At 35.2% G+C, this 27,988-nt stretch overlaps 1 long non-coding RNA gene across 1 annotated transcript; it reads left to right on the top strand.

Annotated features, from left to right (window-relative positions):
* LOC140849394 (uncharacterized) lies at positions 1-27,891 on the top strand. The gene is made up of 3 exons (XR_012131142.1): positions 1-54; positions 773-808; positions 27,778-27,891. It is a non-coding gene; the product is annotated as an uncharacterized lncRNA (long non-coding RNA).
* Positions 27,892-27,988: the final 97 nt, after the last annotated feature.

Here is a 27,988-nt window from a genome sequence, read left to right as displayed (position 1 = left end):
GAAATGGAAAGAAAAGCATGCCAAATTCCCTGGATATCAATCGGTTAGGAAGTTGTAAGTACATTTCACCAAAATGTGATTCAGATTATAGCAATTACCACAAATTTCCTGGTACTCTTGTTATACATCTCTATGTATGTAAGAACATTCGCTACAGTTTTACAAATAAGAGTTAGCTTTTCTGAGTTTTAAACTTAGAAGATGAATCTCTAGGCAGAAAGGATGTATCATTAATCCATCCGGTACTTCCCAGAGTGAATCATCTCTCTGGAGTTCTTGCACTTTGATACCTGGTACTCCAACATGAAGGTACCCAAGAAAACATGGCTTTTACTTTATAGATTAAATATGTTTGCACCCCAATTCTACTCTTAGTTCAATTTTAGCTCAGCACAAGAAGCCTATAAATATAAACAAATAACTACAGACTTTAATAAATATTAAGAGCAGAAGAGGAATCAAAGAGAAAGTAAGAGTATAACTAGACTTACTTAAAATGAACAAGCACATTGCATATACTACTGCAGAGTGATTGTTCTCAGTGCTGAAAGGCCCTGCTGCTTTTCTTATTGTGACACAGTAAGTTTGTTGGGGCCTCAAAGAACTGACACAGCTTTGTAGGTATCTTTTAAGGTTTCCTTTTTGCTTAGTTTCTGCCCCATCTCTTTGCCCTCTCCTTCCCTGATGCTTTTGTGATAAAGATCCAAAGAGTGAGATTACCTGAATGCAGCCCAACTAGACTCTGCCTCTAAAAGCCCTGCTTCCTTTCCAGGTAACTGATGCACAATGAGTGCTCTCACCACTGCAGGTAAGACCCTGTTGCTACACTAAATGGTGTAACTTGAATTCCATTTTAAGTTCAAAATTAGAACTCTAATATACTACATCAAAGCATTTATCTAATGGGTATCAAGAAATAAATAAACATTAGACTGTGGATCCCTGAAGGAAGCAAGGCATTATATCTTTTACAGTGCCTTCGATTTATTAGGGTCAATATAATTTTGAGAATGAAATGTTTTATTTTTTTTAACTTTCGAAATACTGGATGCCTGAAAAGTTCAATAGTACCCTGTGTCTCCTCTGAACTGCTGGCCCAGGTGTTAATTGGCAGAGTTACTCTGTACCAGCCTCTGCATAGTATCTAAACATGCAGTGTGGGAACCTTTTGATTTCTTCATCTCTGCATGCCTCAATTTAAAAGGCCCGTGAATTAAGTGAAACCAGTAAATCAGATTAGAAATACAAAAGACATACAGTAGTCTCAGCTCATAGTTTGAAACTAGCTGTTTGAAACTATGGTATTTTCATGTAGAGTGCCTTTCTTATATCTTAGTAGTGACTCCAGCTCAAATATAAATATTAAAAGCAGTGGGAACTAAGACAAATATTCCAAGAGAAAAATGATATAAGAAAAACACAAAAAAAAGCAATTTAGAAATAAGTAAACGTATTGGATATATTCCATTAGAATAATAATCAAAACATGAAAATAAAATGAGATGCTAGCTTCTTCCTAACATAATGACACTTTTGAGACAGAAAATACCCATTGCAATCCAAGGATTAAGACAGTAGGTGTCTTCATCCATGGCCAATGGGATTATAAATCAGTATATAATTTTCTGGAGGAAGTTTGCTTATATGAAAACCCTACCCCTGAGCCCTTTCTTCTGTCTTCCCATCTCCTTTAGAAGATGCCAGTGAAGGTGGCAGCTATCAATTACCTAATTTCATTCTTCTACTCAGACACCTCATAAAGTCTCAAATCATGAAAAGATGGATAGAACCAAAAAGTCTACTCACCATAAATCTCAGTGCTATGAGAAAACTTACAGGAACAAATTAGATGCAGATAATATACAGAGAGGATCTAAGAGCTAGGATTTTAATTAAAGAGACATTCAGCTCTGTAGTTGTCAAATAGCTTGATGGGTTAAATCTTGTTGTAGTGAAATTGCTGAGATATTTCTCCTAAAAACCCACAAGTCTCATGGAAATACCAACCCAGCTCTTTCTCAGGACCACCTAGTCCAAAGCCAGGCTGCAGAGACAAGAAAATACAGAGATCTCTCTCCTTGTGTTCTTCAATTGTTAAAAAAAAAAAAAAAGCTGGAAAAACTAAAAAAGCCATAAAATTTTACATACACCCTTTGAACCAATAACTTACAGCTAAGAATTAACCTTAAGAAAATAATCATGTCTCTAGTCAATGAGTAAGCCATAGTCATCAACATGTGAGGTTTTAATATGAAATGGAAAACAGCCAAAACTGAAACTATAGGATCTTGGTGAAATTCATTCATTCATACAGTTATTTATTACAAGCCTCTTATGTTCCAGGCACTCTTGATGTTTGTATCAGGGAACAAGACAGAAAAAAATTCCTTCCTTTGTGTTAAATTCTACTGGGATGGTCTCTAAGAAGCACTGAATATGTACACAGTAAAATTGTATTTTAAAATAAAATTTTAATGAGGTGTAATTCACAATATTGTAAATTATCTAAATATATAAAAAATATATATAAAAGCATAAAAAAGTTATACCATTATGTTTATAATAAATTCACAGGTGATATTTTACTTTTTTTTTTTTTTTGAGAGGTCATCTCTCATATTTATTGATCAAATGGTTGTTAACAACAATAAAAGTCTGTATAGGGGAGTCAATGCTCAATGCACAATCATTAATCCACCCCATGCCTAATTTTCATCAGTCTCCAATCTTCTGAAGCATAATGAACAAGTTCTTACATGGTGAACAAATTCTCACATAGTGAATAAGTTCTTATATGGTGAACAGTACAAGGGCAGTCATCACAGAAACTTTCGGTTTTGATCATGCATTATGAACTATAAACAATCAGGTCAAATATGAATATTCGTTTGATTTTTATACTTGATTTATATGTGGATCCCACATTTCTCCCTTTATTATAATTATTATTATTATTATTATTATTTTTAATAAAATGCTGAAGTGGTAGGTAGATGCAAGATAAAGGTAGAAAACATAGTTTAGTGTTGTAAGAGAGCAAATGTAGATGATCAGGTGTGTGCCTGTAGACTATGTATTAATCCAAGCTAGACAAGGGCAATAAAACATCCACGGATGCAGAAGATTTCTCTCAAAACAGGCACAGGTGATATTTTTAATCTACTTTGTTTTCCAATTGATGAGCACAAGTTACATTATTCTAAATGAGACTTTGCTTTCCCTCAATACATCAAATTTCTCACAATGAATAAAATCATTTTAATATTTTCAATAGTGTATGAAAGAAAATATACACGGTATTTGAATAAAAGAAACATATGCAAACATACGCAATTACACCATCACATTTAAAATAGAGCTAAACATCATATTTTTTCTCTTTGCTTTTGATGATTAACAGGAAAAATGTACATTGTTCTAAAAAGGAACAGTGAAATATCACAAAGGAATAGCCATTGTACCATTATAACTGTTGTACCAATAACCATTATAAAATTTTGAATGTGAGAAATAGCTGAAATAGGAATCAACATGACTTAATGATTGAGTGCAAAGAATTTGTCAATTACATGACTTCAAATCCTGATTCTAGCATTTCTTCATTGTGAGATACTGCACAATCTTACCTGTCTATGCCCAGCTACATCATCTATAGAATAAGAATCATAAGATAGGACCCTAATGTATTTTTAGGTATTAAATGATAATGTTTTTGATTGTTTAACAATGTACTTGGCATATACTAAGAACTCAGTAAGTAGTAGCAATTGTTATTAAATTAGAGATATATAACATTATAAAAGAGTAACTGGAATTTTTATTAGAACAATAATAGAAAGTGATCTAAAGCATTACATGACAAGTTGAGCAGAAATTAAAATAATGTATATGCATTGGATCTCCAATTACTTAATACACCAGTCAATTACTTCTTCTATCAGATCAATGTAGAGTGTAGAAGAATAATATTTATGGGGAAATACTGATACATATTTGATTTCCATCTATTTAGCTTCACAGTTAAGTTGGGCAGGGAAACAGTGACTTGCTATTTTCTGCTAGCTTAAAGACTTTCATATTCTAATGGCATAAGAAAAACAAAAACTTAGTCTAATAAACACATATGTATGAGTAATTTGTAAGTCTCAATTTAAACAATACAAAACAACTGTACTCTTGTGGCCTTTATAACATTTCCATGTTATGTCTTATTATTAGAACTTGTACATTTTATTTAAAAAGTTTTATTCTAGTGGTTTTTAGATTTATATTTACTTTTCATGAAAGTCAGATGGAGTTTTTGTAAAAGCTAACAATTTACTTGAACATATGCTTAAATACTAAACCTCCAGCTACTTTTGTACACTAGCTTTCTCTTGCTGTTATGCTAAAACTAAATAAAGAGGATAATATTGCATGCTAATCATTTGGGGGTTTCTCAAGAGACAAAACTGTAGCAATAAAATGGGAATTTCTTGGACAATCTTCTGTTCATCACTCCAGCTTCCCTGCCAAAAATCTCATATCTAGACGATTGATTGGATCTTCAGTTATGAGGTTAATACAAGAAGTGTATTTGATTTTCATTTCAAAATATTTTTAGGGCTGAGGTGTCACCATGCCACCTCTTAACCTCTGTTTTGAGCCTTTTAAGTGAATAGCTGTTAGTGTGTGAGAAGGAAGAGCACCTCCGTCTTCCAGACATCAGCTGACTTCAGTTCATTCAGCTGCTTGAACTCTGGAGGCCAGTTGGTGTTCCAAGCCTATTTGGAAGTGTGATTGGCTTCATAAGTAACAGAAGGAAACCAGTCACAGTAGAATCTAATTCCACTAACAGTGTTCCAGTCCACATTACATAGAGATCAAACAGCTCAAATGCTCAGACTTGTGTATGCAAATGAATTTTTGAGTTTGGGAGTAGAGGAATGCAAGAACCATTAAAATGATGTACCAATCATATGTTTTTTTCCTTAGACAGCTTATTTATTTATTTCTGTGAAGATTGGTGAAGGTTGAAAATTTGGATATGTTTTGATTGTAGTATTTGAAGTCAAAGGTGATGTTTTAAGGAATTTGCTAATGAATAACAGGACAAAGGAACTGGTAAAAGCTTAGTGACTTAGCTTATATCATTTGCTGCTAATACGCTGCAGAAGGTAATTGAGCAATGGCTCCTAAATCTGACATTATGAGTCACCTGGGAAGTTTTTTTTTATGCTATTTACTAGACTCACCCCCAGCCTTCCTATCAGGATCTCCAGATGTCTCCTTTAACCATGGTCCATGGGGTATTCTAATTAATAGTCAGGTTAGGAAACCACTGGTCTAGAAAAAGACTATATTGTGCTGCCCATAAGTGTCTAATGATATGTAGCATAATGCTTAATGTTTATTCTGTTTTTTTTTCATAATTCTGCTTTTAACTAATCTGTTTTATCCTCCAGTAACTTAGATTTTTTGTAATTCCCTTAATACATTTAAATATGTTTAATCACAGCCTTAAGAGTTCAGAATCTATATGGTATACCTTAAGAGTTTATACTCCATATGGTATACCTCACCAAATGGTCTTAAAGATAACTTACCTAATGATTTCTGTATTAAGAACATCTTACCTAATTAATTTTATTGGAACAAACTTCTAAGGAAATTTAAAGTTATATATTGCTTAGATCCATTTAGACTAATACTGACTCCTTTCTGTAAATTCCAAGCTCCTCAAAGAATATGTTGTGGGGATCCTAGACATAAATAAGCCTTCTGTAAATGTTTATTAAGTGAACAAATGCATAAATCTAATAACTTCCCATAGTTAGTGATTGAAAATTACTGAGTCCTAACTGATATACCTAGAACCCTGCAATAGTTTTTACTTTAAGGTTTCCACAAGACCACAAGAGAGAATACAACATTATATTTTCTTTTAAGAAATTGAGTGATGGAATGGACAGTTTTTTGTTTTCTTGTTTTATTTTTATTTTTTATATATTTTTATTTTTTAACTTTCTTACCTTCACCCTCCTTCCCTCACTTCCTTCCTTCCGTTCTTCCTTTCTTCCTCCCTGTCTTCTTTTACTTTGTTCTTTTTGTTTGTTCTCTTTTAATTTATCAACTGGTGCTCATATTATACAGTTACAACCCTGATTCCAGACTTGATTGAGGCAACAAGTAGTAGAAAATCACAATTTCATGATATTCCAGGACTTATTTATTTCTGGGGTTTTTGCACACTTGAACATATTTGCTCTATTTCTGGCCACATACTATGTTTGAGCACTGAGAGGGCCTAAGAGACAGGAATAAACCTCAAACAAAGAAATGCACACACAAGTAAGTCAATTAATACATTCCCTGTGTTTCCATTGATGAGGTTCATACGTATCTCAAAATCCAGAGAACTCTTGAGGTAAATTTGTCTATTTTGCAATAGGGACAGTCATCTGAGAAATAACTCATTCTTAGAGACATAATGAGCCTGATTTAATAACAAAGCCTTAGTTATTAATGAGGAGTAGAGATTTTGTTTTATTTAAGTGTAGTTGTAGTTGATAAACAATAATGTCTTGGTTTCAGGTATATGATACAGTGATTCAACAGTTATATACACTATGAAATGCTCACCATAATAAGTGTAATTACCAACTATCACCACACAAAGATATTACAGTATTATTGACTATTCTATATGTTGTATTTTTATTCCCCTTGGCTTATTTATTTTATAACTGGGAGTTTGTACTTTTTTGTCTCCTTCACCTATTTCATGTCTCCCCCTACCCACATCTCCTATGGCAATTACCGGTTTATTCTGTTTATGAGTCCATTTCTGTTTTATTTGTTTTATTTTTTAGATTCCACAAATAAATGAAATCATATGGTATTTGTGTTTCTCTGTGTGACTTATTTCACTTAGCATAATAACCTCTTGGTCAATCCACATTTCATAAATGACAAGATTTCATTCTTACTTTTTTGATATTAGCTATCTGACTGGTGTAAGATAATTTCTCATTATGGTCCTAATTTGTATTTCCCTCATGATAAGTGATGCTGAGCATCTTTTCATATGTCTTTTGGCCATCTGTATCTTCTTTAGAAAAATGTGTATCCAGGTCCCTGCCCATTTTATAAGCAGGTTCTTCTTCTTCTTCTTCTTCTTCTTCTTCTTCTTATTATTATTATTATTATTATTATTATTATTATTACTATTATTTGGTGTTGAGTTGTATAAGTTCTTTATATGTTTTGAATATTAACCCCTTGTCAGATATATCATTTGCATATATTTCTCCCATTCAGTAGGTTGTCTTTTTGTTTGTTGATGGTTTTCTTTGCTATGCAAAAGGTTTTTAGTTTAATGTAGTCCCACTTGTTTATTTTTCCTTTTGTTTCCTTTGCCTGGGGAGACATATCCAGAAAAAAAATTACTTATGCTTATGTTCAGGAGTTTACTCACTATGTTTTCTTGTAGGAGTTTTATGATTTTAGGTTTTTAAGTATTTAATTCATTTCAAGTTTATTTTTGTGTATGATATAAGACAGTGATCCAGCTTCATTCTTTTGCATGTAGCTATTCAGTTTTTCCAACATCACTAAGGGACTGTCTTTTTACCATTGCTATGCTTGTCTCCTTTGTCATATATTAATTAAGCATATAAGCATGGGTGTATTGCTAGACTCTCAATTAAGTTCCATTGACAAATGTCTGCTTTGTGCTAGTACCATACAGTTTTGATTACTATAATTGTGTAGTATCATTTGAAATCAAGGAGTATGATAATTTCAGCTTTGTTCTTTCTCAAGATAACTTTAGCTGTTTGGGGCTTTTTGTGGTTCCATACAAAGTTTACGATTATTTGCTCTAGTTTTGTGAAAGTTGAAATGGTATTTCAATAGGGATTGCATTAGATCTATGGATTGCCTTGGGTACTAGGGCCATTTTAACAATATTAATTCTTACAATCCATGAGCATGAAATGTCTTTCCATTTATTTGTGTCTTCTTCAGTTTCTTTCATCAATGCCTATATTCTCAGTATATAGATCTTTTACCTCCTTGCTTAAATTTATTCCTAGGTACTTCTATGATGCAATTGTAAGTGGAATTATTTTCTTGATTTCACTTTCTGCTAGACTATTATTAGTATATAGAAATACAACAGGTTTCTGAATTTTGATTTTGTATCCTGCAATTTTGCTGAATTCATTTATTAGTTCCATTAGTTTTTGGTGGAGTCTTTAGGATTTTCTGTATATAGTGTCATGTTATCTACAAATAGTTCCAAAATTTACTCTTCCGTACTGATTTGGATGCCTTTTATTTCTTTTTCTTGTCTGATTGCTGTGTTTGGGACTTCCAGCACTATGTTGAATAAAAGTGGTGAGAGGGGACATCCTTGTCTTGTTCCCGATCTTTGAGGAAAAGCTTTCAGTTTTCACCACTGAATGTGTATGATGTTAGCTGTAGGTTTTTATATATGGTCTTTATTATGTTTATTCCCTCTATACCAACTTTGTTGAGAGCTTTTATCATGAAAGGATGTTAAATTTTGTCATATGCTTATTCTGCATCTATTGAGATGATCATATGGTTTTTATCCTTCTTTTTGTCAATGTGGTTTTTCACATTGATTGATTTAGATATTGAGCCATCCTTGCATTCCTGGAATAAATCCCACTTGGTCTTACTGAATGATCTTTTTGATATATTTTCAATTTAGCTTGCTAATATTTTTTTGAGGACCCTTCCATCTGTGTTCACTATGGATATTGGTCTGTAATTTTCTTTTTTATGGCATATTTTGTTTTCTTATTACGATGATGCTGACCTCACAGAATGAATTTGAAAATATTCCTTCCTCTATAATTTTTTAGAATAGTTTGATAATGATAGGTTTTAATTCTTCTTTAAATGTTTAGTAGAATTCACCTGTGAAGCCATCTTGACCTAGATTTTTGCTTCTTCAGAATTTTTTTGATTACTAATTCTATTATTAGTTATTGGTCTTTACAAATTACCATTTTTTCCTATCGTTTTTCTAGGATATCCAATTTCTTGGCATATAATTTTTCCATTTTTTTTCTTTATTTTGGAATCATTAATCTACAATTACATGAAGGACATTATGTTTACTAGGCCCCTACCTTCACCAAGTCCCCCCCACATCCCCATTTACAGTCACTGTCCATCAACATAGTAAGATGCTGTAAAATCACTACTTGTCACCAAGTTCACGGTCACTGCCCTTCAACATACTAAGATGCTGTAGAATCACTATTTGTCTTCTCAGTGTTGCACAGCCCTCCCTGTACCCCCACCAACACTATATATGCTAATCGTAATTCCCCCTTTCTTTTCTTCCTGCCCTTATCCCTCCCTTCCCACCCGTCCTCCCTAGTCCCTTTCCCTTTGGTAACTATTAGTCCATTCTTGGGTTCTGTGCTTCTACTGCTGTTTTATTCCTTCATTTTCTTTTGTTCTTATACACCACATATGAGTGAGATCATTTGGTACTTGTCTTTCTCCGCCTGGCTTATTTCACTGAGCATAATACCCTCTGGCTCCATCCATGTTGTTGTGAATGGTAGGATTTGTTTTTTTCTTATGGCTGAGTAATATTCCATTGTGTATATGTACCACATCTTTATCCATTCATCATCTACTGATGGACATTTAGGTTGCTTCCATATCTTGGCTATTGTAAATAGTGCAGCAATAAACATAGGGGTGCATCTGTCTTTTTCAAACTGGAGTGCTGCATTCTTGGGGTAAATTCCTAGAAGTGGAATTCCTGGGTCAAATGGTAATTCTATTTGGAGCATTTTGAGGAACCTCCATACTGCTTTCCATAATGGTTGAACTAACTTACATTCCCACCAGCAGTGTTGGAGGGTTCCCCTTTCTCCACAACCTCGCCAACATTTGTTGTTGTTTGTCTTTTGGATGGTATCCATTCTTACTGGTGTGAGATGATATCTCATTGTGGTTTTAATTTGCATTTCTCTGATGATTAGTGATGTGGAGCATCTTTTCATGTGTCTGTTGGCCATCTGAATTTCTTCTTTAGAGAACTGTCTATTCAGCTCCTCTGCCCATATTTTAATTGGATTATTTGCTTTTTGTTTGTTGAGGTGTGTGAGCTCTTTATATATTTTGGATGTCAACCCTTTATTGGATCTGTCATTTTCGAATATATTCTCCCATACTGTAGGATACCTTTTTGTTCTACTGATAGTGTCCTTTGCTGTACAGAAGCTTTTCAGCTTCACTAAGTCCCATTTGTTCATTTTTGTGTTTGTTTCCCTTGCCCGGGGAGATATGTTCAAGAAGAGGTCACTCATGTTTATGTCTAAGAGATTTTGGCCTATTTTTTTTTCTAAGAGTTTTGTAGTTTCATGACTTACATTCAAGTCTTCAATCCATTTCGAATATACTTTTGTGTAGGGTTAGACAGTCATCCAGTTTCATTCTCTTTCATGTAGCTGTACAGTTTTGCCAGCACCATCTGTTGAAGAGACTGTCATTTCCCCATTGTATGTCCATGGCCCCTTTATCGAATATTAGTTGACCATATATGTTTGGGTTAATGTTTGGAGTCTCTATTTGGTTCCATTGGTCTGTGGCTCTGTTCTTGTGCCCATAACAAATTGTCTTGATTACTGTGGCTTTGTAGTGGAGCTTGAAGTTGGGGAGTGAGATGCCCCACACTTTATTCTTCTTTCTCAGGATTGCTTTAGCTATTTGGGGTCTTTGGTGTTTCCATATGAATTTTTGAACTATTTGTTGCAGTTCATTGAAGAATACTCTTGGTAGTTTGATAGGGATTGCATCGAATCTGTATATTGCTTTGGGCAGGATGGCCATTTTGACAATATTCATTCTTCTTACCCAGGAGCATGGTATGAGTTTCGATTTGTAAGTGACCTCTTTAAGTTCTCTTAAGAGTGTCTTATAGTTTTCAGGGTATAGGTCTTTCACTTCCTTGGTTAGGTTTATTCCTAGGCATTTTATTCTTTTTGATGCTATTATGACTGGAATTGTCTTCCTGATTTCTCTTTCTATTAGTTTATTGTTAGTGTATAGGAAAGCCACAGATTTCTGTGTGTTAATTTTGTATCCTGCAACTTTGCTGAATTCCAATATTAGCTCTAGTAGTTTTGGAGTGGAGTCTTAAGGGGTTTTTATGTACAATATCATGTCATCTGTAAATAGCGAAAGTTTAACTTCTTCTTTACCAATCTGGATTCAGTGTATTTCTTTGTTTTGTCTAATTGCCAATGCATCATCATCTACTGATGGACATTTAGGTTGCTTCCATATCTTGGCTATTGTAAATAGTACAGCGATAAACATAGGGGTGCATCTGTCTTTTTCAAACTGGAGTGCTGCATTCTTGGAGTAAATTCCTAAAAGTGGAATTCCTGGGTCAAATGGTATTTCTATTTTGAGCATTTTGAGGAACCTCCATACTGCTTTCCATAATGATTGAACTAATTTACATTCCCACCAGAAGTGTAAGAGGGTTCCCCTTACTCCACAACATCACCAACATTTGTTGTTGTTTGTCTTTTGGATGGTAGCCATCCTTACTGGTGTGAGATGATATCTCATTGTGGTTTTAATTTGCATTTCTCTGATGATTAGTGATGTGGAGCATCTTTTCATGTGTCTGTTGGCCATCTGAATTTCTTCTTTAGAGAACTGTCTATTCAGCTCCTCTGCCCATATTTTATTTGGATTATTTGCTTTTTGTTTGTTGAGGTGTGTGAGCTTTTTATATATTTTGGACGTCAACCCTTTATTGGATTTGTCATTTTCGAATATATTCTCCCATACTGTAGGATACCTTTTTGTTCTACTGATACTGTCCTTTGCTGTACAGAAGCTTTTCAGCTTCATTTAGTCCCATTTGTTCATTTTTGTGTTTGTTTCCCTTGCCTGGGGAGATATGTTCAAGAAGAGGTCATTCATGTTTATATCTAAGAGATTTTGGCCTATGTTTTTTTCTAAGAGTTTTGTGATTTCATGACTTACATTCCAGTCTTCGATCCATTTCAAAATCACTTTTGTGTATGGGGTTAGACATTGATCCAGTTTCATTCTCTTTCATGTAGCTGTACAGTTTTGCCAGCACCATCTGTTGAAGAGACTGTCATTTCCCCATTGTATGTCCATGGCCCCTTTATCGAATATTAGTTGACCATATCTGTTAGGGTTAATGTTTGGAGTCTCTATTTGGTTCCATTAGTCTGTGGCTCTGTTCTTGTGCCAGTAACAAGTTGTCTTGATTACTGTGGCTTTGTAGTGGAGCTTGAAGTTGGGGAGTGAGATGCCCCACACTTTATTCTTCTTTCTCAGGATTGCTTTGGCTATTCGGGGTCTTTGGGGTTTCCATATGAATTTTTGAACTATTTGTTCCAGTTCATTGAAGAATGCTCTTGGTAGTTTGATAGGGATTGCATCGAATCTCTATATTGCTTTGGACAGGATGGCCATTTTGACAATATTCATTCTTCTTACCCAGGAGCATGGGATGAGTTTTGATTTGTTAGTGACCTCTTTAATTTCTCTTCAGAGTGTCTTATAGTTTTCAGGTTATAGGTCTTTCCATTCTTTGGTTAGGTTTATTCCTAGGTATTTTATTCTTTTTGATGCTATTATGACTGGAATTGTCTTCCTGATTTCTCTTTCTATTAGTTTATTGTTAATGTATAGGAAAGCCACAGATTTCTGTGTGTTAATTTTGTATCCTGCAACTTTGCTGAATTCCGATATTAGCTCTAATAGTTATGGAGTGGAGTCTTTAGGGTTTTTTATGTACAATATCATGACATCTGCAAATAGTGGCAGTTTAACTTCTTTTTACCAATCTGGATTCCTTGTATTTTTTTGTTTTGTCTAATTGCCAATGCTAGGACCTCCAGTACTATGTTGAATAACAGTGGGGAGAGTGGGCATCCCTGTTTTGTTCCTGATCGCAGAGGAAAAGTTTTCAGCTTTTCGCTATTCAGTATGATATTGGCTGTTGGTTTATCATATATGGCCTTTATTATGTTGAGGTACTTGCCCTCTATATCCATTTTCCTGAGAGTTTTTATCATGAATGAATGTTGAATTTTGTTGAATGCTTTTTCAGTATCTGAAATGATGTGTGTGGTTTTTGTCCTTCTTTTTGTTGATGTGGTGGATGATGTTGATGGATTTTCGAATGTTGTACCATCCTTGCATCCCTGGGATGAATCCCACTTAAGCGTGGTGTATGATCCTTTTGATGTATTTTTGAATTCGGTTTGCTAATATTTTGTTGAGTATTTTTGCATCTATGTTCATCAGGGATGTTGGTCTGTAGTTTTCTTTTTTGGTGGGGTCTTTGCCTGGTTTTGCTATTAAGGTGATGTTGGCTTCATAGAATGAGTTTGGGAGTATTCCCTCCTCTTCTATTTTTTGGAAAACTTTAAGGAGAATGGGTATTATGTCTTCTCTGTATGTCCGATAAAATTCTGAGGTAAATCCATCTGGCCCGGGAGTTTTGTTCTTTGGTAGTTTTTTGATTACCACTTCAATTTAGTTGCTGGTATTTGGTCTGTTTAGATTTTCTGTTTCTTACTGGGCCAGTCTTGGAAGGTTGTATTTTTTTAGGAAGTTGTCCATTTCTCCTAGTTTTCCCAGCTTGTTAGCATATAGGTTTTCATAGTACTCTCTAATAATTCTTTGTATTTCTGTGGGTTCTGCATGATTTTTCCTTTCTCATTTCTGATTCTGTTGATGTGTGTTGACTCTCTTTTCCTCTTAATATGTCTGGCTAGAGGCTTATCTATTTTGTTTGTTTTCTCAAAGAACTAATTCTTGGTTTCATTGATTTTTGCTAATGTTTTATTCTTCTCAGTTTTATTTATTCCTTCTCTGATCTTTATTATGTCCCTCCTTCTGCTGACCTTAGGCCTCATGTGTTCTTTTTCCAATTTCGATAATTGTGACATTAGACCAATCATTTGGGATTGGTCTTCCTTCTTTAAATATGCCTAGATTGCTATATGCTTTCCTCTTAAGAATGCTTTTGCTGTATCCCACAGTAGTTGGGGCTTTGTGTTGTTGTTGTCATTTGTTTCCATATATTGCTGGATCTCCATTTTGATTTGGTCATTGATCCATTGATTATTTAGGAACATGTTGTTAAGCCTCCATGTGTTTGTGAGCCTTTTTGCTTTCTTTGTATAGTTTATTTCTAGTTTTATGCCTTTGTGGTCTGAAATTTGATTAGTAGGACTTCAATCTTTTGGAATTTACTGAGGCTCTTTTTGTGGCCTAGTATGTGGTCTATTCTGGAGAATGTTCCATGTGCACTGAGAAGAATGTGTATCCTGTTGCTTTTGGATGTAGAGATGTCTGTTAGGTCCATCTGTTCTAGTGTGTTGTTCAGTGCCTCTGTGTCCTTACTTATTTTCTGTCTGGTGGATCTATCCTTTGGGGTGAGTGGCATGTTATAGTCTCCTAAAATGAATGCCTTGCATTCTTTTTCCTCCTTTAGTTCTGTTAGTAATTGTTTCAGATATGTTGGTGCTCCTGTATTGGGTGCATATATATTTATAATGATTATATCCTCTTGTTGGACTGAGCCCTTTATCATTATGTAATGTCCTTCTTTATCTTTTGTTACCTTCTTTATTTTGAGGTCTGTTTTGTCTGATACTAGTATTGCAACACCTGCTTTTTTCTCTCTGTTGTTTTCATGAAATATCTTTTTCCATCCCTTGACTTAAAGTCTGTGCATGTCTTTGGGTTTGAGGTGAGTCTCTTGTAAGCAGCATATGGATGGATCTTGCTTTTTTATCCATTCTATTACTCTGTGTCTTTTGATTGGTGCTTTCATTACTTATCTCTTTTTCTCTGGACTGGTATGGTACTTTATTTCTTCATTCTCCACATGCTTACTTACAACATTGACTGGCACTCTGCACAATGTGTTTGCTAAAATAAAAATAAATACTTTTTTAGTAAGTCTCTTTTTCTTTAGTGCATAAGGATTCACAGAATGTAAGTTTCATTTTTAGAGATCAAAAGATAGTAGACTGACAGATGTCCATGACTCCTCTTGCTAGGACAAAGAATCTGATTTGCCTATTTTAAGTCATGTGTCCAATCCTGGATAAATATACTGTGCTTAGGGGCCAGGACCAAGAAACACACATAGACACACAAAGCAATGAGAAATGGATATGCTCTAGTCTGGAACTTCAAGAATGTTGTGAGACTTTCTTTCTATGTACTCTATTACTACCCATGAAACATGTAGAAGTAGAAAATACTTAAAGAAGAATGAAAATCGCAGTGAGTCTCTGTCCCTTTTTTTTTTCTAGTTTCATAAGTCAAAGAAATCTCTTAAGTAAATTATATCCATAACATTGCATTTAAAGAGCTATCACTAACTGTAACAGCAGTAAATAGAAAACTAACCCCCTGAAAATCTATTGCTCATTTCAACTACATCAACTGCTAAGTGTATAGAGTTACATCAATTTTTAGCTTATAAATTCATAAACATATAAATGTTATGTGTGTGTGTGTGGTGTGTGCATGTCTGCGTGTGTGAGTGTAACTCTCACTTATCTGCAATTACAGTATCTTTGCTTTTTTTTTTGGTCATCTTATTTCTCTTCTTCATGGTCTGAGTAAGACCTCCTCTTGAGGGACAGAAACACTTCTTTCTTTTTTTCAATGCCAGCAGCTATTATAAATGAAAACTGAAATTATAATGGATTAACTAACTAGAAGTTTCTTTCTTTCTTTCTCTCTCTCTCTCTCTCTCTCTCTTTCTTTCTTTCTCTCTCTCTCTCTTTCCTTCCTTCCTTCCCTCCTTCCTTCCTTCCTTCCCTTATTTATTTTTTATTTTGGTATCATAAATATGAAATCACATGGGTAACATTGTGGTTACTAGATTCCCCCCATTATCAAGTCCCCACCACATGCCCCATTACAGTCAATATCCATCAGTGTAGAAGGATGCTATACAGTAATTACTTGTCTTCTCTGTGCTATACTGCCTTCTGCGTGCCCCCCACCCCCATGTTATGTGTGCTTATTGTAATGCCCCTTAATCCTCTTCTCCCTCCCTTCCCACCCATCCTCCCCAATCCCTTTCCCTTTGGTAACTGTTAGCCTATTCTTGGGTTCTGTGAGTTTGCTGCTAATTTGTTCCTTCAGTTTTTGCTTTGTTTATGCGCCACAGATGAGTGAAATCATTTGTACTTGTCTCTCTCCATCTGGCTTATTTCACTGAGCATAATATCCTCAAGTTCCATCCATGTTGCTGCAAATGGTAGAATTTGTTTTCTTATGGCTGAATAATATTCCATTGTGTATATGTACCACATCTTCTTTATCCGTTCATCTACTGATGGACACTTGGGTTGCTTCCATTTCTTGGCTATTGTAAATAGTGCTGCAATAAACATAGGGGTGCATATGTCTTTTAGAAACTGGAATCCTATACTCTTAGGGTAAATTCTTAGGAGTAGAATTCCTGGGTCAAATGGTATTTCTATTTTTAGTTTTTTGAGGAACCTCTATGCTGCTTTCCAAAAACGTTCAACTAGTTTACATTCCCACCAGCACTGTAGGAGGGATTCCCTTTCTCCACATCCTTGCCAGCATTTGTTGTTCCTAGTCTTTTCAATATTGGCCATCCTAACTGGTGTAAAGTGATATCTCATTGTGGTTTTAATCTACATTTCCCTGATAATTAGTGATTTGGATCATCTTTACATGTGCCTGTTACCCATTTGAATTTCTTCTTTGAAGAAGTGTCTGTTCACTTCTCATATTTAAAAATACATACATATGGTTTTGGTATTAGAGTGATGCTGGCCTTGTAGAATGAGTTTGGGAGGATTCCCTCCTCTTTTACTTTTTGGGGAATGGGTGGGGACTTGATAATATGGGTAAATGCAGTAACCACATTGTTTATTCATGTGAAACCTTTATAATAGTGTATATCAATCATGCCTTAATAAAAAAATTAATAAGTGTCTGTTCATATCCTCTGTCCATTTTTAATACGGTTATTTGCTTTTTAGTTGTTGAGGCATGTGAGTTCTTTATTCATTTTGGATGTCAACCCCTTTTGTTAAGTCGGGCTATGGGTTTATCTATTTTGTTTATTTTCTTTAAGAACCAACTCTTGCCTTCACTGATTCTTTCTTGTTTTATTCTTCTTGATTTTATTTATTTCTGCACTAAAGAAACACTTGTTTAGTACCCACTCCCTACATCCACATTCCTTTTCATAGCTAGATATCAGATAGACTTCAGGGACTGACATATAAATCACTTCATTTCTGTGTGAACCTTTTCTGGCCACAAAAGGCTTCCTTGGGAGCCTCAGCATTTGCTGCATTGAATTGAAATTCTGCTCAATGTTTAACCCTTTCTTATGTCTTTTACAGTGTTATGATTTTACTACCTATTTCTGAGCCTGGTATATTGCATGAACTCAGGAAATATCAATTGAATACATGAATGAACATATCTGGAGAGAATATTTCAATACTTACAATGAAATCCAGAAAAAAATAGCATTCCATATCACCTAACTCTGGGCATTCTATAAATGAAGTAACTGTATAAAAACAATATTTATCAGCATTAGCATGACAAACAATGGGTCACTAAGCAATTTTCATATGCCAGATACAGTATGCTAAAACTCTAAAACTTTATATGAATTATTCATTCCCATGTATTTATTTATTTATTCATTCATTCATTTATTTTATTGTTTTGGAACTTCAGTCCTCTCTCTCACTTCATTTTAGAGGTAACGCAAAGAGGCAGGGTTAAGAATGGATTTGAATAGCAGTCACCCCTGTACTCAAAAATCTCTGCTCCTCAAAGTTACAACCAACAATACTACTCTTATAATATAAAGGATTATAAGAGATTATGATGAAAATTTATATGCCAACAAGAGGAGCCAAGATGGCGGCATGAGTAGGACAGTGGGAATCTCCTCCCACAAACACACATATTTTTGAAATACAACAAATACAACAAATCCTAAAAGAGAGACCAGAAGACACAGGACAACAGCCAGACTACATCCACATGTGCGAGAGCCCAGCACCTGGTGAAAGGGGTAAGTTACAAGCTGCAGCCCCACGGGACCCGAGCATGCCTCCCCCCAGCTCCTGGCGGGAGGGAGAGGGAGCCCAGGACTGCTGAACACCCAGCCCCAGCCACCTGCACCAGAGCGCAGACACAGTGCATGTGTGGAGGGCTGGACACTAGGGAAACAGGGGAGCAAGACCTCTGAGAGGGTTCTGAAGCTGATGCCCCTGTGACAAAGAAAAGCGAGTGCTTTTTGAAAGTCTTAAAGGGACAGTGATGCAACAGCTGGACGGAAACAACTCAGGTCACAGTCTAGCAGCTGGAAATTACAGGGAAACCTGGGCACAGTAACCCACTGGGCAACAGCTCTGAGACCCCTCACAGAGACAAACAGCCAAACAGCCCCCCGTCCATTACCCCTCCGGAGCTCTGCCAAAACAGAGAAGCAGCCTGAGGGTGGCAACACCCTTACAAAGGGAGCTTCCTCCATACCAGCCGGACAAGATACAAAGACCCAATCTACACGCAATTGCCCAACACAAGCCACTAGGGGACGCAGTTGTCAAAGTAAAGAAAGGCCAGGGGCAAGTGGAAAGCTGATAGACGCATCAATAGCATACCACAGCACTTACCAACATGAAAAGGCAAAAAATTTGATCCAGACAAGACTAACTTCGGCATCTGCTACATCTTCCCTTGAGAAGGAACCCGGGGAGATAGATTTAACCAGTCTTCCTGAAAAAGAATTCAAAACAAAAGTCATAACCATCCTGAATGACTTGCAGAGAAATATGCAAGAACTAAGGAAGGAGAATACAGAAATAAAACAAGCTCTGGAAGGACTTCACAACAGAATGGATGAGATGCAAGAGACCATTAATGGACTAGAAAACAGAGAACAGGAAAGCAGAGAAGCTGATGTAGAGAGAGATAAAAGGATGCCCAGGAATGAAAGAATTCTAAGAGAGCTCAGTGACCAATCAAAACGGAACAATATCTGCATTATAGGGGTACCAGAAGAAGAAGAGAGAGAAAAGGGATAGAAAGTGTCTTTCAAGAAATAATTGTGGAAAACTTCCCCAAACTAGGGGAGGAAATGGCTTCTCAGACCACAGAGGTACACAGAACTCCCATGACAAGGGATCCAAGGAGGGCAACACCAAGACACATAATAATTAAAATGACAAAGATTAAAGACAAGGACAAAGTATTAAAGGCAGCCAGAGAGAAAAAAAAAAGGTCACCTACAAAGGAAAGCCATCAGGCTATAATCAGACTTCTCAACAGAAACCCTACAGGCCAGAAGAGAATGGCATGATACACTTAATGCAATGAAACAGAAGGGCCTTGAAACAAGACTACTGTATCCACCATGATTATCATTTAAATATGAAGGAGGGATTAAACAATTCCCAGACAAGAAAAACTTGAGGGAATTTGCCTCCCACAAACCACCTCTACAGGGCATCCTACAGGGACTGCTCTAGATGGGAGCACTCCTAAATAGAGCACAGAACAAAACACCCAACATATGAAGAAGGGAGGAGGAGGAATAAGAAGGGAGAGAAATAAAGAATCATCAGACCATCTTTATAATAGCCCAACAAGGGAGTTAAGTTAGACGGTAAGATGGTAAAGAAGCTAACCCTGAACCTTTGGTAACCACAAAGTTAAATCCTCTAATGGCAATCAGTACATACCTTTCAATAATCACCCTAAATGTAAATGGACTGAATGAACCAATCAAAAGACACATAATAATAGAATGGATAAAAAAGCAAGATCCATCCATATGCTGCTTAGAAGAGACTCGCCTCAAACCCAAAGACATGCACAGACTTAAAGTCAAGGGATGGAAGAAGATATTTCATGCAAACAACAGAGAGAAAAAAGCAGGTGTTGCAATACTGGTATTAGACAAAACAGACTTCAAAATAAAGAAGGTAACAAAAGATAAAGAAGGACATTACATAATGATAAAGGGCTCAGTCCAACAAGAGGATATAACCATTATAAATATATATGCACCCAGTACAGGAGCACCAACGTATGTGAAAAAAATACTAACAGAACTAAAGAAGGAAATAGAATGAAATGCGTTAATTCTAGGAGACTTCAACACAACACTCACTCCAAAGGACAGATCCACCAGACAGAAAATAAGTAAGGACACAGAGGCACTGAACAACACACTAGAACAGATGAACCTAATAGACAACTACAGAACCCTACATCCAAAAGCAACAGGATACACATTCTTCTGAAGTGCACATGGAACATTCTCCAGAATAGACCACATACTAGGCCACAAAAAGAGCCTCAGTAACTTCCAAAAGATTGAAATCCTACCAACCAACTTTTCAGACCACAAAGGCATAAAACTAGAAATAAACTGTACAAAGAATGCAAAAAAAGCTCACAAACACATGGAGGCTTAACAACATGCTCTTAAATAATCAAAGGATCAATGACCAAATCAAAATGGAGTACAGCAATATATGGAAACAAATGACAACAAGAACACAAAGCCCCAACTACTGTGGGATACAGCAAAAGCAGTCTTAAGAGGAAAGGATATAGCAATCCAGGCATATTTAAAGAAGGAATAACAATGCCAAATGAATGGTCTAATGACACAATTATTGAAATTGGAAAAAGAACACATGAGGCCTAAGGTCAGCAGAAGGAGGGACATAATAAAGATCAAAGAAGAAATAAATAAACTTTAGAAGAATAAAACATTAGCAAAAATCAATGAAACCAAGAGCTGGTCTTCAAGAAAATAAACAAAATAGATAAGCCCCTAACCAGACTTATTAGGAGGAAAAGAGAGTCAACACAAATCAACAGAATCAGAAACAAGAAATGAAAAATCATGACGGACCCCAAAGAAATACAAAGAAATATTAGAGAGTACTATGAAAACCTATATGCTAACAAGCTGGGAAACTTAGGAGAAATGAGCAACTTCCTAGAAAAATACAACCTTACAAGACTGACCCAGTAAGAAACAGAAAATCTAAACAGACCAATACCAGCAACGAAATTGAAGCGGTAATCAAAAAACTACCTTAGAACAAAACCCACGGGCCAGATGGATTTACCTCAGAATTTTATCAGACATATGGAGAAGAGATAATACCCATTCTCCTTAAAGTTTTCCAAAAAATAGAAGAGGAGGGAATACTCCCAAACTCATTCTATGAAGCCAACATCACCTTAATAGCAAAACCAGGCAAAGACCCCACCAAAAAAGAAAACCACAGACCAATATCCCTGATGAACGTAGATGCAAAAATACTCAACAAAATATTAGCAAACCGAATTCAAAAATACATCAAAAGGATCATACACCATGCTTAAGTGGGATTCATCCCAGGGATGCAAGGATGGTACAACATTACAAAATCCATCAACATCATCCACCATATAAACAACAAGAAGGACAAAAACCACACAGTCATCTCCATAGATGCTGAAAAAGCATTCGACAAAATTCAACATTCATTCATGATAAAAACTCTCAGCAAAATGGATATAGAGGGCAAGTACCTCAACATAATAAAGGCCATATATGATAAACCCACAGCCAACATCATAATGAAACAGCGAAAAGCTGAAAGCTTTTCCTCTGCGATCAGGAACAATACAGGGATGCCCACTGTCCCCACTCTTATTCAACATAGTACTGGAAGTCCTAGCATCGGCAATTAGATAAAACAAAGAAATACACTGAATCCAGATTGGTAAAGAAGAAGTTAAACTGTCACTATTTGCAGATGACATGATATTGTACATAAAAAACCCTTAATACTCCATTCCGAAACTACTAGAGCTAATATCAGAGTTCTGCAAAGTTGCAGGATACAAAATTAACACACAGAAATCTGTGGCTATCCTATACACTAACAATAAACTAATAGAAAGAGAAATCAGGAAGACAATTCCAGTCATAATAGCATCAAAAAGAATAAAATACCTAAGAATAAACCTAACCAAGGAAGTGAAAGACCTATACCCTGAAAACTATAAGACACTCTTAAGAGAACTTAAAGAGGTCACTTACAAATCGAAACTCATACCATGCTCCTGGGTAAGAAGAATTAATATTGTCAAAATGGCCATCCTGCCCAAAGCAATATACAGATTCGATGCAATCCCTATGAAACTACCAAGAGTATTCTTCAATGAACTGGAACAAATAGTTCAAAAATTCATATGGAAACACCAAAGACCCCAAATAGCTAAAGCAATCCTGAGAAAGAAGAATAAAGTGTGGGGCATCTCACTCCCCAACTTCAAGCTCCACTACAAAGCCACAGTAATCAAGACAATTTGTTACGGGCACAAGAACAGAGCCACAGACCAATGGAACCAAATAGAGACTCCAAACATTAACCCAAACATATATGGTCAACTAATATTCGATAAAGGGGCCATGGACATACAATGGGGAAATGACAGTCTCTTCAACAGATGGTGCTGGCAAAACTGTACAGCTACATGAAAGAGAATGAAACTGGATCACTGTCTAACCCCATACACAAAAGAAATTTTGAAATGGATCGAAGACTGGAATGTAAGTCATGAAACTACAAAACTCTTAGAAAAAAACATAGGCCAAAATCTCTTAGATATAAACATGAATGACCTCTTCTTGAACATATCTCCCCAGGCAAGGGAAACAAACACAAAAATGAACAAATGGGACTAAATGAAGCTGAAAAGCTTCTGTACAGCAAAGGACAGTATCAGTAGAACAAAAAGGTATCCTACAGTATGGGAGAATATATTCGAAAATGACAAATCCAATAAAGGGTTGACGTCCAAAATATATAAAAAGCTCACACACCTCAACAAACAAAAAGCAAATAATCCAAATAAAATATGGGCAGAGGAGCTGAATAGACAGTTCTCTAAAGAAGAAATTCAGATGGCCAACAGACACATGAAAAGATGCTCCACATCACTAATCATCAGAGAAATGCAAATTAAAACCACAATGAGATATCATCTCACACCAGTAAGGATGGCTACCATCCAAAAGACAAACAACAACAAATGTTGGTGATGTTGTGGAGTAAGGGGAACCCTCTTACACTTCTGGTGGGAATGTAAATTAGTTCAATCATTATGGAAAGCAGTATGGAGGTTCCTCAAAATGCTCAAAATAGAAATACCATTTGACCCAGGAATTCCACTTTTAGGAATTTACTCCAAGAATGCAGCACTCCAGTTTGAAAAAGACAGATGCACCCCTATGTTTATCGCTGTACTATTTACAATAGCCAAGATATGGAAGCAACCTAAATGTCCATCAGTAGATGATGAATGGATAAAGATGTGGTACATATACACAATGGAATATTACTCAGCCATAAGAAAAAAACAAATCCTACCATTCACAACAACATGGATGGAGCCAGAGGGTATTATGCTCAGTGAAATAAGCCAGGCGGAGAAAGACAAGTACCAAATGATTTCACTCATATGTGGATATAAGAACAAAAGAAAACTGAAGGAACAAAACAGCAGCAGAAGCACAGAACCCAAGAATGGACTAACAGTTACCAAAGGGAATGGAACTGGGAGGACAGGTGGGAAGGGAGGGATTAGGGTGGGAATAAAAGAAAGGGGAAATTACAATGAGCATGTATAGTGTTGGGGGGGGCACGGGGAGGGCTGTGCAACACAGAGAAGACAAGTAGTGATTTTACAGTATCTTACTATGTTGAAGGACAGTGACTGTGAACTTGGTGACAAGTAGTGATTTTACAGCATCTTACTATGTTGATGGACAGTGACTGTGAACGGGGATATGGGGGGGACTTGGTGAATGGGGGAGCATAGTAAACATAATGTCCTTCATATAATTGTAGATTAATGATACCAAAAGAAAAAAAAAGAAAAAAAAAGAGATAAATGACATGGATATCTGTTTGGGTTCATAATATGTTTAATTTCAGTAGCAAGTTTCTCTGGGGCATGAATGCACCAAACAAAGCTTTTATCATGTTTTCAATGAAATAATAATAAAGCTTCCTGATGTATAACAAATTTATTCAATTATTTAAACAAGATTATTTTGTTAAAATAATATCTGAAACTAACTGTAAAAGGGTGCTGAGTAGATGGTATAGCTCTCTCTTCAAAAGTTGTTCATTATTTTTTAGAAATTAAAAAAAAGTAGGATCAATTACTCTATAGATATATGTCAATTGATGTAATTTTATTTTTCACCAAATTATTAAAGAATAGTGCAAATAATTCAGTATTCACTTAGCAAGCTGAATTTCTTCAGTCTTAAGTTTTAAAAAAATCATCTTAAGAAAATGATATGAACTAGCATTTGGGAATTATAAATATTATTCTCAATTACATTTCGTATTACCTTAGTTATGTCTCAGCATCCATAAAAGTGTTACTTTTCTATCCATAAAATAGTTCATAATTACTACTTTATCTACTACCTTGTCACTTTATGATAATAAAATGAATCAAAATGAATTTATAATTTAGAAATGGGTCTTTTTTGGGAAATTTGGTTTATAAAGTGATGGCTAAATGTCTAAGTATAGGTATTTTTTTTTTTACAACCTTTAAAGATTTTCATATCCTTAGTTTCCTGGAAATAAAACTACTAGATCTAACAGAAATCCTCTAAAATACATAAAGAAATTTTCAGCCATATACATTCGTTACGGTGCTGTAGGAAACAGACCACACATCCAATAAGACATTTTGAGAACTATGTAATTATATCCAGTGTGGAAACTGCATAGCCCATTCCAAACAAAGGTTCTAAGATTATATAGAGTATTTCTAGCAAAATACCAATGTGTATATACAATCTGATTATAACTATGAAAATGAAACATACATAAAAACCTATGAATGGAAAAAATGGCTGAATGAACTATACCAAAAATTTAACAGTAATAGCACTTTTTTTCATCTGTGCTTTCCTCTTTTTCTCCAAAGTACAATAAAATAACAGCAAAACAAGTTCCTGAAGCCTGATATAGTGGCCTGAATGCAGAGCACACACATAATGTCTGTTGTTTTAAGCCACCAAGTTTGTGGTAATTTGTTATAGCAGCCCCAAGAAACAAATACACTGGTCAACAGACATCCATGTCACAGGCTGACTGTGTGCCCTGCATTGCGCTTGAGAATTAAACTTCTCGGAAAGAAGAGAAAATAAAGACCCAGAAAAACAGCAAAACTCCCAGTCTGCCCATATGTTCCTTCCTGCAGGGGAGAGCCAGGTACAGGGGAGTCAGTGAAGGAGAGGCGGGAATTGGGGTCTCAGTTGTAATAGTAAGCATAGGGATTTTTTAATTTAGTTTCCACTTCACAATTTTTTATTTTCTATGCTGGAAGCTTTTCATATGGTATTTTGAATCTCTTTAGTTCTCTTCATTTTACAGAAGAAAAAGTTATAGGCAAAGAAAAAACACAGTAATTTACTCAAGTCTATATAGAATTGAACTTGTGTCATTCATACTTCATAGAACAAAATTTTTTCATTATATTATCCTGACTTACTTGGAATCATAGCTGTTTTCCAGAGAAAAAATATTAAATAAGGAAAAATATTTCCTTTGTATAACTACAATCATTGAAAGAAATATGATTATATCATTGTTTGATATCATAAACAATATATCATATCATTGTTTAATAAATTTGTTGTTGATTGAATATGATGAGTTTTTGTGTTCTTCTTGAATGTAATTTATAAGGAGCAGTGGGACCCAAAGCACATCTATTAGGGTCCTAAATCCCGGCTGAGATCTTGAAAACCCAGTAGGCAAACCAGCTATAGGCAAGTGAGGCATCCTGAAGTGCAGGGATCTTGCACAAAGACATGGCAAACTGGGCTTGCCACTTGACAGATAATTGATCTGTTATCAAGATAGGAGGTGGGAGGAAGCTCTTGTGAATATGTTGCTTGTTTTTGTAAGGATTGTAAATATTTTGGAGTTGGTGAAAAAATACTCAATATAAGATAGGTTATGAAGATTTAATTTGATATTGTTAATTTTTAGTGACAAAACATTAATAAAATCAGAACAAAATCTATAATGGGTATTTAAACTTGTATTTCAAACTACTACAGAGTTCTCAGACATACTCTTCGGTAGTCCACATACAGCCTGAAACATACAGGCAGAGCTTCCATGTCACAAACCACAGAGGAAGCTGACAGCTGTGAATTTTGTGATCAACACATGTGATTTAACTCATTCTAAACTCTGTTTGAAAGATTCATTAATTCCATATGCTTTCTGATGGATTTATCTTTACCCAGTAAAGTCACCAGCACTTCCCTTAAAAATACTCGTTTTTAGAATTTGTCCTTACTTTATTATCAGTTTTTCTATTTTTAATCATTGCATATGTTTTCAACATTTCATTTTTCTGCTGCATTGTGTTCTCATTTATATTTCATTATACTTCCCATCTGTCTATCATATCTTCATGTCTTGTCTACTGTTTCCCATAATATTTCTATTTTTCCACTTTATCAGTTTTGTGCTTCTTACTTTAATCAATATATATTTAGAAACAGTTTACTTCTTTTCAATGTATGGTGTTGGCTTATAGGAATTTTGTCATTTATTACAACAAATTCTGATTGTATGTACCTATTTTTCTAGATGTCATCCTTCTATCAGTGTTCCAAAATGTGTCTCATGTTACATCTGTTCAATAATTTTAAATGTAATAAGTCTGTCTTCCTACAAAATAACATTCAACAGTCAGCATATTTTAAAAGTTTTTTTCCCCCAAATTACAAAGTTTGAATAAATTTCTGAAGTAGCTCTATAGTAGAATGCATGCTAGAAAAATAATCTCATTTAAGAAAGGATTTACAAGGGACTGTATTTCTTTAAAAGAATATTATATTTTGTCAAATAATGCTCTTGTTTATAGCACTTGGTAAATTTACTATATTAGTAATAATTTAAAACGTTGGCTATACATTAATTATATAGCCAATATTTTTATTTCTTTTATTTAACAATTTAAAGTGATTAGACGAATTCAGTATTTTCTAATGCTATAACTGATCATAAATTATTGTGGAGTTCAGTACAAAAGTGTCATGCAAAAATACTAAACTTGGTGTCATTCCTTTCTCTCATTCTCCCTCTACTTGCTATACTTTTCATTGTTAAATTGTTATCTATCCATTAGTTACTCATAAATTATACTGTCTAAATAAACTACATAAGCTAGAATGGATCAGTGAAGGATTCTGTCATTATTTGAGGATTTATGACATTGATGTTGAGAACATTCACAAGATTGAGAAAAATCTAGAATCTAGATGTTCCCCCCTTCTAGATGTTCCTTCTTCCTATATCTAATAATTTTTTGATGAATCTATTATTCACACAAGGAATCTGGAAATAATAGACAGCATGGCCTTTTAGGATTAGAAGGACCTGAATATAATTTTTCTTACTAGTTGTGTGACCTGTTCATGTTATATGACCTTGATGAACCTCTATTTTTTCATCTATAAACTAGTTTAATCTATAACCTAATATTCTGCCTCACAGAGTATTTGTAAAATTAAAGTAGATTTTATTTGCCATATACTTATAGATCTTGGCATATAATAAGCACTCATTAAATCATTTTTTGTTGTTCTTACAATCAAAGAAGTGGAGGAGAGCCAAGGTGGTGGTGGGGCATATGGAGAGGTGAAATGCTTACCTGCCAAAGCCCAGCATCACTGGCTGGAAAAGCACATCAAGAACAGAAAAGAATCCCGAATGCTGCTCCAATTGCTGGTGGGTGGTAAGAAGGATTAATTCTAGTCTCCCTGCCTTCTAAGCAGGTATGAACAGAGAAGCTTTAATAATAGAGACGT

This window comes from Manis javanica, chromosome 5 (genome assembly GCF_040802235.1).
Source record: "Manis javanica isolate MJ-LG chromosome 5, MJ_LKY, whole genome shotgun sequence".
Classification (NCBI taxonomy): Eukaryota; Metazoa; Chordata; class Mammalia; order Pholidota; family Manidae; genus Manis; species Manis javanica.
The sequence above is the reverse complement of the archived record's forward strand: the minus strand, read 5'-3'. Positions and strand labels throughout refer to the sequence as shown.